Raw genomic sequence first — 12194 nt, 5'->3', positions numbered from 1 at the left:
CTAGGGCAGAGACCAGTCACTCTGTGGTTTCTCTCTTTGATGTTCCATCTGGGACTGCCAGCTTGACACTTTTATGCATTAAGAAAAGCAGATAACCAAATGAAAAGGAGGAAGACCCAACCCAGGACCTGGAATGTAGTAATTCTTCAGTTCGCTTGCTGAAAGAGAGTGTCTGACTCTTTGTGACCCCATGGACTGCAGCACTGGAGGCTTCCCTATCCATCACCAATTCCTGGAGCTTGTTCAAACTCATGAAGTCAGTGATGCCATTCTACCATCTCATCCTCTGTTGTACCCTTTTCCTGCCTTCAATCTTTCCCCTGCATCAGGGTCTTTTCTAATGAGTCAGTTCTTCACATCAGGTGGCCAAAGTATTGGAGCTTCAGCTTCAGCATCAGTCCTTCCAATGACTATTCAGGACTGATTACCTTTAGGATTGATGGATTGGACCTTCTTGCTGTCCAAGGGACTCTCAAGAGTCTTCTTCAACACCACACTTCAAAAGCATCAATTCTTTGGTGCTCAACTTTATGGTCCAACTCTCACATCCATATATGACTACTGGAAAAGCCATAGGTTTGACTAGATGGACCTTTGTTGGCAACGTAATGTCTCTGCTTTTTAATACCCTGTCTAGGTTTGTCACAGCTTTTCTTCAAGGAGCAAGCATCTTTTAATTTTTGGCTGAAGTCACCATCTGCAGTGATTTTGGAGTCCAAAAAAATAAATTCTGTCACTGTTTCCATTGTTTCCCCATCTATTTGCCATGAAGTGATGGGACCAGATGCCATGATCTTAGTTTTTTTTTAATATTGAGTTTTAAGCCAGCTTTTTCACTCTCTTCTTTCACCTCCATCAAGAGGCTCTTTAGTTGCTCTTCACTTTCTCCATAAGGGTGGTGTCATCTGCATATCTGGGATTATTGATATTTCTCCCTGCAATCTTGATTCCAGTTTGTGGTTCATCTAGCCCAGCGTTTCTCATGATGTCCTCTGCATATAAGTTAAATAAGCAGGGTGACAATATACAGCCTTGACGTACCCCTTTCCCAATTTGGAACCAGTCTGTTGTTCCTTGTCTGGTTCTAACTGTTGCTTCTTGACCTGCATACAGATTTCTCAGGAGGCAGGTAAGGTGGTCTGGTATTCCCATCACTTTAAGAATTTTCCACAGTTTGTTGTGATCCACACAGTCAAGGGCTTTAGCGTAGTCAATGAAGGAGAAATAGATGTTTTTCTGGAATTCTCTTGCTTTTTCTATGATCCAGTGGATGTTGGCAATTTGATCTCTGATTCCTCTGCCTTTTCTAAATCCAGCTTGAACATATGGAATTTCTCAGTTCACGTTCTGTTGAAGCCTAGCTTGGAGGATTTTGAGCATTACTTTGCTAGCATGTGAAATGAGTGTAATTGTGCAGTAGTTTGAACATTTTTGGCATTGCCTTTCTTTGGGATTGGAACTAACCTTTTCTAGTCCTGTGGCCACTGCTGAGTTTTCCAAATTTGCTGGCATATAGTGTGCAGCACTTTCACAGCAGCATATTTTAGGGTTTGAAATAGCTCAGCTGGAATTCCACCTCCACTAGCTTTGTTCATAGTAATGTTTCCTAAGGCCCACTTGACTTCACGGCCAGGATGTCTGGCTCTAGGTGAGTGATCACACCATCATGGTTATCTGGGTCATTAAGATCTTTTTTGTGTAGTTCTTCTGTGTATTCTTGCCAACTCTTAATATCTTCTGTTTCTGTTTGGTCCCTACTGTTTCTGTCCTATATTGTGCTCATCTTTGAATGAAATGTTCCCTTGGTATCTCTAATTTTCTTGAAGAGAGCTCTAGTCTTTCCCATTCTATTGTTTTCCTCTATTTCTTTGCACTGATTACTTAGGAAGACTTTTTTTTTTTAATCTCTCCTTGCTTTTCTTTGAAACTCTGCATTCAGATGGATATATCTTTCCTTTTCTCCTTTGCCTTTAGCTTCTCTTCTTTTCTCAGCTATTTGTAAGGCCTCCTCAGACAACCATTTTACCTTTTTGTGCTCAGTAAATGTTTTGTTCAATGAATCATTGACTCTTATCACTCAATGGAAAGGACCTTTTATTATCTAATAGCAGTTCTCTTCTACCTGAGAGCAGGGGCTGTTTTGCCTCATCTTTGCACTCTCTGTGTTCTTGGAATATAATGGGAGTCGACAGAAGTCTGTTGATTTTGCCAGAAGCAAAATTCATTCGCCTTGAAGGTAAAGTCGGTAGTTGGTTACAAGGTAGCAAAAGAGGGGCCTTCTTCAAAATATTTCCCTTGCTCTTTCTGAAATTCCTGTGTTGATAATGTGTTCCTTTGACTTACCTTTTTCCTTACCCACCTATCTTACTTTATTTTTATCCTTATTGTGGCTATTAATTTAATATGTCAAATTCCAGAACTTATCCTCTGTTAAAGGCATTTCAGCTGTCGAGGCAGGAAGGTTTGCAGGCTTTTTGTTTTGTTTTAATATTTATTTATTTTTATTTATTTGGCTGTGCCGGGTCTTAGTTGCAGTGTCTTTAGTTTCCCCACCAGGGACTGAACCCAAGCCCCATGCATTGGGAGCACAGAGTCTTAGCCACTGGACCATCAAGGAAGTCTCAGGAAGGCTTGGTTTTGTTTAGGGTGGGGATGGGCATTCCAGGTGGCACAGTGGTAAAGAACCCACCTGCCAATGCAAGAGACAAAAGAGACGTGGTTTTGATCCCTGGGTCGGGAAGATCCCCTGGAGTAGGAAGTGGCAACCCACTGCAGTATTTTTGTCTGGAAAATTCCATGGACAGAAAAGCCTGGTGAGCTGGGTAGTCCAGGGGGCTGCAAAGAGTAGGACACAACCGAGCGCGCGTGCACGCATGAAGGGTGGGGTTACAGGGGTGCCTTTACCACCACAGCAGCCCTGAGTGGTTCTGTTTTCCCTGAATGGAATTTGTTTTTAATTGAGGTAGCACCAGCATAGTTTATTGACAATGTTGTGTTCGTTTCTGCTGTACAGCAAAGTGATTCATTAGACATACATATGTATTTTTTTTCATATTCTTTTCCATTGTGGTTTATTATAGGCTATTGAATGTAGTTCCTTGTGCTATGCAGTAGGGCCTTGTTGTTTAGCTTATTTTATATATATGGTAGTTTGTATATGCTAATCCCAAACTCCTAAACTGCACCCCACCCCCACCCTCGCCATGGTCTTTTTTTTTTTTTTTTTCCAATCTTACTTTAAAATAGTACGCCATAGGGAAGAGAAAGGATTAAATCAACCAAAAACAAAACTTTGCCTTCATTATATTTTTGCCTTGGGAATTCTGATGAATCGGGCAAACTATCTCCTGTGGGTACTCTTCAAATCACAGCCTGTTTTTATACAGCCTGAGAGCTAAGAATGGCTTTTAAATTTTTAAATGATTGAAAAAAGCTTGAAAGAAGAATAAAAGTTCATGACATATGAAAATTATGTAAAATTCAAATGTCAGCAGTTTTAAGTAAAGGTTTACTGGGACACGACGACGTTCCTTAAGTTCTGTGACGTCTGTGACTGTTTTGTGCTACAATGATGGAGCTGAGTGGCTGTGACAGAGACTTACAGGTCCACAAAGTCTAAACTATTTACTATTTAGAAGAAGTTTGGGCCGCATTCACCCTCTGCGATGGCCCACATTCTGTCTGTGGAGTGTGCTTCTCTCTGTATCTGAATAAATCCACTTCTTACCTATCACTTTGTCACTCACTGAATTCTTTCTGTGATGAGACATAACAACTTGAGCTTCATTAGATCCTGAAACCAGGACCAGGTACTGTGGGTTTTGGTTGGGTTTGAGTCCCAGCCACATGGGTTTAAGTCTCAAACTGGGTTTGGGCTGGGTTCAAGTCCCAGCCATGTGGGTTTGAGTACCAATCTGAGGTAAACGGTTTCAGCTGGTAACCCAGATGGGCCAGTGATAAGGTAAGAAAAGATTTAGAGTTAGGTCTTGGTCCGAAGAGGTCCCTGGGGCACTGTGAGCCAGGTATACTGAGGAAAACGCTTTGCTGTTGTCTGCTTATTTGTGACTGGCAGGTCAGTCCTGTATGCTTATACATGTCCAACAGCAGGTCCAAGACAGAATTGCTTTCTTTGACTCTGAGGTTTTTCTCCTACATTTTTTTCTTTTTGCTGATTTCTGCTCTGTTTTTTCTGTTAACCCCAGAAGATTGCTTTTATTCCCTCCCTCTAACCCTTACAAGTGTTGACCCTTTATTCCCAACTTATAAACAACCTCCAGCTCATCGTCAACACCTTTGGGCAAGTCTTCGTGCCGTTTCTTTGTGACAACTTCTGGGCACTAACAACCGGTTGGGAGACTCCCTTGGAAGGGATAGCATCTAAAATCCTAAGTGCAAATCTTGACCAAATTGTGTGGTGGATTCTGACTTCAGGGTAAAATTTTGAATAGAACAGGAGTTAGAGACATCATCTCTGGTTTGGGTCTGAAATGGGTCTGGAGGCATTAGTCCCAACCAATACCCCCCTGGGTCTTATCCTCCAGGATTGGGAAATATTTGGACAACTGGGAATAATAAAAAAAAAAAAAAAAAGAAGTTTGTTGACTCCATGCTCTCAAAGGAGGCTGTTTCTACTCCTACACTTAATCCTATCAGCTTGTTCCAGTATTTTGTTTTTACAAAATATGTAAATGTACAAATATATCTGTATCACTAGATGTAATCTAGTTTTAGTGAGGAACCAACACTCATTTTAGAAGCTACATAGATTACCAGAAAGTTATGTGTAAGTAGAAATCTTATAAATAGACTCATGGTTTAAATTTATTTTTTTAATTAAAAAAATTTTTTAATGATAATAATAATTTTTATTTATTTGTTTTTGGCTGTGCTGGGTCCTTTTGGCTGTGTGGACTTTTCTCTAGTTGTGGTGAGCAAGGGCTACTCTACAATTGCGGCTTCTCATTGTTGTGGCTGCTCTTGTTGCAGAGCGTAGGCTTCAGCAGTTGCGGCACATGGGCTCAGGAGTTGCAGCTCGTGAGCTCTAGAGCACAGGCTCAATAGTTGTGGTGCACAGGCTTAGCTGCTCCACCACATGTGGGATCTTTCAGGGTTAGGGATGGTACCCTTATCTCCTGCATTGGCAGGTAGATTCTTTACCACTGAACCACCGAGGAAGCCTGGTTTAAGTGGGTTTTATACTTCTACTTTGGAGAAGGCAATGGCACCCCACTCCAGTACTCTTGCTTGGAAAATCCCATGGATGGAGGAGCCTGGTAGGCTGCAGTCCATGGGGTCACGAAGAATTGGACACGACTGAAGCGACTTAGCAGCAGCAGCAGCAGCATACTTTAAATGGTTATTTAGGTGTAGAGAGAAGAAAACGTCCTGTGTCTGAGTTTCGGTGTCAGGTTGATCTGAGGCAGGCACTGCCTTACCGCTGAGGCACCTCCTCTTCATCGTGTCTTTTCACTGCTCATAATTCTTGGAGCTTAGGCCACCGGCGCTGGTTGCACTCCTCTCAGCTCCCTGGAGGCAGACTGCTTGAATTATGCTCCTACAGGAGAGGGACAATTTTTCTCAGGGTGGAGGAGAAAGTGATTTATTCCATGTACTGCCAACAACATGCCTGAGAAATCACCTGTCTGCGATGAAATTGTTTCCGTAACTGCAAAGAGCGGGGTGGGCAGGAACAGGCAAGGATAGGAGTTCCAGAATTGGTGTCCCTTGTCCCCTGCCTCCCACCCCCCACTCCAGGTTAGCAGTCGGAATGAGGTTGTCGTCTGGCCCCACATCCTCACACGGACTCTCTCCACAAACTTACGGTTTTGCAGCTGGTTGCCTGAAGGAATGTGAACTTGGGCTGCGTTGGTTGCAATGGGATTTTCAAGTGTGACCTTACCTCCCAGTCGGGAAAGTTGATGAAGCCTGATCCCAGCCTGAAACCTGTGATTCCCCCAGGCTCTCGGGAATCCTGTGTGTTCCTGGATTTGCCTTGGGGATTTTGTTGCTCTCAGCAGTGTTGAGTCTTAAAGCTCCATTTTCCCTTCTCATCTCAGTGCCCTATGAGAATTCGCAGGCCACTAGCAGCACAGGAGCCTTCTAGCCAGGCTCTGGATTGTTGGTAAGCAACTTGAAACCCAACTCCACCTTCAGGGTTTGAATTGAGGGAAGTTAATAGAAGGCTTTCACTCTGCCTTTTCTGGTGAATTTTTCCATCTCCCATTTTTGTAGTGTCATGCTTCCCCGATGGTTCAGAGGGTGAAGAATCTGCCTGCAATGCTGGAGATGCAGGAGACGCAGTTTCAATCCTTGGGTCAGGAAGATCCCCTGGAGAAGAAAATGGCAACTCACTGCAGTATTCTTGCCTGGGAAATCCCATGGACAGAGGAGCCTGGCAGGCTACAGTCCATGGAGTCGCAAAGGGTTGGACACAACTGAATGACTGAGCATGCACACACCTTTAAACAAAGAATCCCCAATCTTTTCTTTGTGTAAAGAAATTTTGCCATTGCCCAGAATCATAAAACCAAGCAGTGACCACACTCACAACACTTCTGACACCACACGTGTGGATTCTTCACTACAACAAGCTGTTTGGCACCAGCCAAGTGGCCTACAATTCAGTTCAGTTCTGACACAGTCCACTTGGAGTTAGCATCAGATCTCGAAGGTTAAGGGCTCAGTCCCCCCAAAGGGAGAGGGTTTATGTATCCATAGAGCAGATTCATTATGTTATGCAGTAGATGCTAATGCAACATTGTAAAGCAACTATTCTGTAACAAAAATTAATTAGTAAAAAAATTAAAATGCAAAAATAATTTTTTTAAAGACTCAGCTCCACAAGACTGCTCCCACTTCAGGTGGTAGTCCCAAGTCCCAGGCTGTCACCTGTACTTCTGACCCCCACTGGCTACACATCAGATTTCCTTTGACCCCTCTTTGGGTTAAAATATTTGCTAGGATGGCTCACAGAACTCAGGATTATTGTAAAGGACACAATAAAGATTAAATGATTAAAATGATTAATTAAATGATTAAAGCCAGATGAAGAGATACAGAGGGTGAGGTCCAGAAAAGTCCCGAGTACAGGAGTTCTGTGCCTGTGGAGTGGCAACATGCCACTATCCCAGCATGTCAATGCTCATCTCAGAGCTTCCCGAACCTGGTCCTACTGGGATTTTTATGGAGGCTTCACCAATGGCAACCCACTCCAGTGTTCTTGCCTGGAGAATCCCAGGGACGGGGGAGCCTGGTGGGCTGCCATCTATGGGGTCGCACAGAGTCGGACACAACTGAAGCGACTTAGTAGCAGCAGCAGCAGCACCATATAGGTATGTGTGTGCTCGGTCGTGCCTGCTCTTTGCCATCTCATGGACTGTAGCCTGCCAGGCTCCTCTGTCCATGGGATTTTCCAGGCAAGAATACTGGAGTGGATTGTCATTTCCTCCTCCAAGTGATCTGCTCTACCCCGGGATCAAACCTGCATCTCTTGTGTCTCCTGCATTGGCAGGCAGATTCTTTACCACTGGGCTACCTGGGAAGCCAGGTCAATTATTAACTCCATTTTCAGCCCCAGAGAATGGGGGGTTGGGGCTGAAAGTTCTAAGATTCTGGTCATGGCTTGGTCCTTCTGGTGACAAATCCTTATCGAGAATTTGACCACAGGTCGCCTCATTAGAACAAATGACACTCCTATCACTTAGGAAATTAAAAGGTCTTGGAAGCTGTATGTTAGGAACTAGAGTCAAAGACTTAAGTATTAGAAGATTTCCCTAGGACCTCTATTTTTCAAGAGTTTTAGGAATTCTTTGTCAGGAATCAGGTATAGACATATATATGTATTTATTATTTCACAGAGGGAAACCTAATATTACAGATATGGAACTGAAGACTAAATTGTTGGAGCAAATTGCCCAAGATTCTGCAGCTCAGGGGCAACAGGGTTCACATTATAATTGAGGGTCCTTGAGCTCTTACCCAGATGGCTTCCCAGCACACCACACTGTCTTCCCTTGGCTTGTGGAGGTGGGTGGCAGACAGAACCATGAAGGCAGATTATTAATGGATAGGATTAGGACATTAAAAAAGAGTGAGAGGAACTACTCTATGCCAGAGGAAGAACCATCTTTGCTGCAGCTATCAATATTTATTTATATTGCAGAAAGTACAAAAACACAACTTTAAGACATATGCCCTAGACTCTACTATCATGCTGCCAACCCTAGGCTACCACTGGGTCCTCAGACTTTGCACAGGTTCTCTTATTCAATGCTTGCAATAACTGTATAAACAGGTAATGTTATCCCCATTTTAATTGAAAAAATCGAGGCTCAGAAAGCACACAAAGTTGGCAAGTACTAGAGCTGGGGTTGGAATACGGGGCTGACTGTATTGGAGTCAAATATATGACTGTATATGGAGCAAAGTTCAAGTTGTTTTTTACCCTTTTCTGCCACTTCTCTGCTGAGAATGCTAATAAGCTTCAGGGAGGAAAGGAGGGGCCCAGTGGGAGTGGCTGGTTTGAGGATGGGCCAGGCAAGGTTCCAAGGCCTTCTAATGGATGGCCTACCTGACCTTCAGGGAACCCTGGGTTGAGCTGTAACTGGAATGATAGTCCAAGAGAGGAGGCGAACTTCCCCCCAGATGGGGAAAGCTGAGCCCCTGCCCCCAGAGCGTGGTCCATGGCTTTACAAGAGGATTGGGCTGCTGGCTCCAGTCCATGCTGACCCAGAAGACAGAACCAGCCTTGTAATTAGTTCCTCTGGTTTACCTGACATAAGTGATGGTTATTCATAGTTCAGGAGGTGCCAACTTTCCATTCCCCAACCAGCAGCACAACTTTAAATGGACTTTCACATGTAAAGTTCAGTGAGCAGACACCTGCCCACTAGGGCCACATTACAATTGCCATGGACCCTGGATACTCTTGCTTTAGTGGGCTCCTTCCTTCTTAAAAAAATGATTAAATTTTATTTTATGTCTGTATTGGTATGAAGACAAATATTATTATATATTGAAACATTTCCTTCAACCTAAAAATTGTTTGTTTTTTTCCTTCTGATTTTAAAAGAGATTAAAGGACCTCCCTGGTGATCCAGTGGCTAAGACTCTGCACTCCCAATTCAGGTTCAGGTTCTGTTCCTGATCCTACATGCTGCTAAACATGATCCCAACAACTGAGACTCAGCACAGCCAAATAAATATTTTTTTTTTTTAAGAAATTAAACATTTTCATGGGCCTCCTAAGCCTCGTGGGCCCTGGACACTGCACCTCCTGTGGTTAACAGAGAAGATGGACCTGTTGCCCACCCTGCCCCCTCTGCTCCGTCCCATCTCTGTGGCCCTGTTTGCTCAAACAAGCCAAGCGTCTGTGTTTACTGAAGGAAATTCACAGTGCAGTGCATTTCTTTCATGAAGAAAGCCAAGTAAAAAAAGACAGTCAAAAGGAAAGAAACCCTGAAAAAGCCCAGGACCGGGAGTGGGGAAGACAGGGTCTCAGTTGGGACTTTGTCACTTGATTCCTCCCATTATCCTGTGAAGACAGGGGTATGTTGTTTCAGGGGAACGTTAAAGGTCAGAGGAGACCATGAGGGGGAAACGAAGTTTCAATGAAACCAGAACTTGGACTGATCTAATTAGTTTCTTTTTTTTTAATTAATTTATTTATTTGGCTGCACTAGGTCTTAGTTGCAACAGGCAGGGTTTTCAGTCTTCATTGCTGCACATGGAATCTTTTTAGTTGCAGCATGTGGGGTCTAGTTCCCTGAGCAAGGATAGAACTGGGGTTCCCTGTGCTGGGAGCGTGAAGTCTAAGCCACTGGACCACCAGGGAAGTCCCATGATCTTGTTAGTTTCTAATGGTGGAAAAGGCAAGCAGAAGCTCTGACCTGAGAGATGAGAAGTCCTCATCCAGAAAGTGGCCAGCAGGGGCTCCTGCCCAGGGGCTCTCCAGAAATGAATGCACCAGATAAATGCTTATGAAAGGAGACAGGAAATTCAATGAGCCTGGGGAGTGCAGCCTTCCTGGCAGGTCTGCTCTTTCAGAGAGAAGCAGCCCGACAAGGGAAGGGGAGGGTATGACCCTGGAGAGCTGCCCTGGGCAGGGTGGCCACAGGCAGATTGGAGGATGTGGGATGAGGGATGGTGGACAGGGGGTGAAAGGGTAGTGCTGACCAGAGGGCAGAAAGCTGCGAGGTATGTAAGTGACCTCTGTCCACAGCCCTCAGAACTTATTGTGTCTCCCCTTTGTTGAAGATTCAGTGTGGTTGGATATGTTGTAGGAGACAACGAAGGAGCTAAGTTTGTGACCAGGAATCAGAAGATGCCAGAAGTGAAGTGCAGGCCAGGCCAGTCTTGAGAAGGTCTTTTAGCAACAGGATCTTCTGGCCAGCAGGCCTTGGGAAAACAGGGCCCCTGGCAGACCAGCTATTTCAAAAGCTTGTGAAAACATGTGAGATGAGAAACAAGTTAATGGACCTAAAACACAAGAATAAAAGTATAAAATTGAAAGTAATACATTTTAATGAAACATCTGTAAGATGTAATTATGTTGACTTCATTCATTTTTCAGTTTAGTATTTGTAAGTTCTTTACATTTGAAAAGAAACCTACGGTTTGATTTTCTCACTGTATAGAATTTCCTGTGTATGTATGATAATAGCTCAAAAGTCATAGCCAATCATATAGTCAGTGAATGACTGGTACCTAAATAATTTCAAAAGCAAAATTAGGAAAACCCTTTTATTTTTTTTCACAGCAAAAAATGTTATATTTAATGTGAAATGTGGGTATATACTGATGTGTTTGGTCTAATGTGGAATGTAGACTCTGTAATTAAAAGGCTCAGGGCCTGTTATGGTCTGAAACCAGCCCTGTTCACAGGCCCTGGAACTGGGGTATAGGCTAAGTTGAACCAGATCTCTGAGGAGTGAGATGGGGGCCTTATCTGATGTCAGATAATAATTACATTGGGTGAACTAGAACCTTCAAATTCACAGTCCATCTGCACACAAGTGCTTTCAACCCTGAAGAGCTAGTCAGATGTGTAAGCTTCTATTTTTATCTTTTATATACAATGTGTTATACATTTTTAATCATTTAAAAAATTTGTATATTGTTTACAATTTTGAAAGGTTACCCTCCATTTACAAAATGCTGGTTATATTCACCGTGTTGTACAAAACATGTCTCCTTGTAGCCTCACACCCTGTCGTTTGTACCTCTCACTCCCCAGTCCCTGTAGTGCCCCTCCTGCCACGCTGGTAATCTCTGGCTCCTTTGTATCTGTGAGTGTGCTGCTTTTCTGTCCTGTTCATTAGCTTGTTACAGTTCTTAGATTCCACATGTACGTGATAGCACACAGTACTTGTCTTTCACTGTCTCACCCTTAGCATAATCCTCCAAATCTATCCATGTTGCCGCAAACGGCAACATGTCATTCTTTTCTACGTGTGTGTATATGTGCACGCGTGTGTGTGTGTGTGTGTGTATATACCACCACTTCTTTATGCAGATGTATAAACTCTTATATTGCATATATAAAGCTCTCTGGAAGAAATAAGCACCTTACAAGTGAACTGAACTGTTATGTTAGGTCTCCACTAGGGCTAATGTAACTCATGAAGGAGAAAGTGAGCCAGAATGAGCGGGTGATAAATTACTACTTGGTTGGTGGCAGGGATCCTGCCCAGGTCAGGAGGTCCAGGTGTGTTTGCAAGGAGTTGCTGGGGGCCGGTGGCCTGGACTGGCTGGACTTAGCAGTGGTAAGTATCCTGATGGTAGCTGGAATGGACTGTCACCCTCCCCAGCACTCTAATACAGCACTCAATGCCATTTCCCCCCTTTTTGCCCCTTAATGATTTCACTGTAACACTTGAGGAAAAAGAGGAGGGAAAAAAACAGTGCTTCCCAGACTTCTTTCTTCCCCCTCATTTTTTGTCTTTGATGCTCTCCCGGGCTCATGTTATGCCAGGCCCTGTGTTCTTTCCCTGTCCCCACCCTCTCAAGCCAGGTGTCTTTACCTACAAATTTCCTTCATTGAGGTCACAAAAGTGGTCATTAGATATCCCTCAGAAGCCTTGCAGGCTGGGTACAGAGCTAGGAGTGGTAGAGAGGGGAGAGGCCAGTTTGAGGGGCCCCAGGGGTAACTGTGGGAGAACCCGGTCCCTCCCTGTCACCCCAGCACCAGGGGCTCT

The sequence above is a fragment of the Bos javanicus genome, chromosome 10, assembly GCF_032452875.1.
Source record: "Bos javanicus breed banteng chromosome 10, ARS-OSU_banteng_1.0, whole genome shotgun sequence".
Taxonomy (NCBI): Eukaryota; Metazoa; Chordata; class Mammalia; order Artiodactyla; family Bovidae; genus Bos; species Bos javanicus.
The sequence above is the reverse complement of the archived record's forward strand: the minus strand, read 5'-3'. Positions refer to the sequence as shown.